The following is a 2,115-nucleotide window of genomic DNA, read 5'->3' as shown; positions in this document are numbered from 1 at the left end:
GACCGACTTTCAGTCCATAATATTACTACCTAAGTAGGCATATTTTATTATGATATTATTGTGATTAATTTTAGTATTAGATGTTAGTAGGTATCTACTAAAGAAGGTTAAATTCATTTTTGCCAAAAAATCACATTCGAAAATGTAATTGCGTGGACTTATAAAATATAATAAATAATAATATACTCTTAAAGTTTCATATAGGTACCCACAAATAATATTTTACCCTCACACAGTCACACCTAGAATGTCTGTTATAAACGAGACCATAATATATTATATTTAATATATTAGCAGATTAACGCGTGCACTGCCAACATCTTAATTACAAATTTCCAATGATGTTCAACCCCATTTTTAAGACCAAGAGAATTTGGTGTCGCACTCTCGCACTAAATGCCTTATATCGCCCATGTACCTACACTATATACACGTGCTGTGACGTGTATCAAGTTAGGTATATAATACATATATTAAAAATTACACAGTAAGAAGAAACGCTAAAGAGTTCAAATTAAAATGTTCAAAATCTTAAGCAGAAAAAATTATTCACAATAATTAGTTAATTAAAGAAAAGTTATTCATAGAGCACCAAGTTATCGAGGTTCAAAAGTCTATACAAAAAATTCAACTACAGTTAATTTAATTTTGAAAAAAATGCATTTTAGGAAGCAAAAAAAAAAATTTATAAAAAATTTTTACTGTAGAAACACAGTAAATAGTTCAAAGTAAAATTTCAAGAATCTTAAACAGAAAAAACTATTCTCAAAAAATAGTTCAATAAAGAGTTATTATTATTACAAAATATAGCAATACAAATTGTACAGCAACATAATAAAACAATGTCTTCCTACTAACTCATTATTTTTAATTTTTTAATTATTATGCTACATTTTCAAACTTTATTATGTATGTCATTTGTTCAATGTTCAGAAGTAAGTATACCTATTTAGGAAATAGGAATATTAGGAATAATAATAGTAATAAAAATAAATAAAACTTTAAATAATATGTATTATGAACAGAACAGAAATGTATTTGATTATTATATGCGCATACAATTATCCAGAGAATAATTTTCTATATTTGTATCAAGTTGGGTCTGCAAAGCGTTTGGTACATCAACTTCAGTTGCAATATTTTCAATACTACTCGATTCACTTTTAGTTTCTTCATTATTTTTAATTTTTTTTACATCAAAATTGAATAATGATGGTAGATCACTATTTCTTTTCATTGTAAAAAAATAATAATAAAATATATGATATTTAATAAATTTGGTTAATCAGTTTTCATAAGTTAGAACTCGCAAAAATAACCATAACACTATTGCACTCGTTACTCGTATATATAACCGTTCTAATACCGAACACAGACTAAAACTAAACGATCGTCATCGTTTAATGATTTTATTATTGCAGTTTAGCAATTCAATAGAAATTTTTGGTTCAATCGAGTAGGTACGGAAATAAGATAAGATAAGATTATCCTAAAAGTATGAGTTTTCTAGGTATATCGCAAATCGCAACTATACAGTTCTGTGTTCGAGCGTAGTTCTCAGTAATCACCTTGATCATTCAACTATAATACTATAATATAGGTATAAACGTGTATTTCATACCCGACTAATGAACAGAGAAAGCCGGTCACAAACAGCTAATTATAAAAATATTTTATAATAATAGGAATATAATAAATTTGACTTAATTTTTAAAGAAATTATTTCGGGGGGTTGGGGGAAAGTGTTCTGCTCATTTGTAGATACTTACTTAATTTACTTTTTATTTATATAGGATTAAATTATATATTATGAACGATGAACAGGTTAAGTGTATACAGACCCGTTTTTTTTACATAAGTACATACTACATACTGCTTATTGGAACGATAATTAAATAATATGAATAATAAAATTACTATAGTCTTTATTTAAAATATATTATAATATGTACAGCAAATAACAATCAACTTCCTATATTATGTTTTAATTAAAGATAGGTACCTACGTACATCAATATATTTTATAACATTCATTGCTATTTAAAACATTGTACTAATACCAATATAGGAGATCAAACTATGGTACGAAAAGTACTGCAGGTCACCAATAAGTTA

The sequence above is a fragment of the Acyrthosiphon pisum genome, chromosome A1, assembly GCF_005508785.2.
Source record: "Acyrthosiphon pisum isolate AL4f chromosome A1, pea_aphid_22Mar2018_4r6ur, whole genome shotgun sequence".
NCBI classification, from domain to species: domain Eukaryota; kingdom Metazoa; phylum Arthropoda; class Insecta; order Hemiptera; family Aphididae; genus Acyrthosiphon; species Acyrthosiphon pisum.
The sequence above is the reverse complement of the archived record's forward strand: the minus strand, read 5'-3'. Positions refer to the sequence as shown.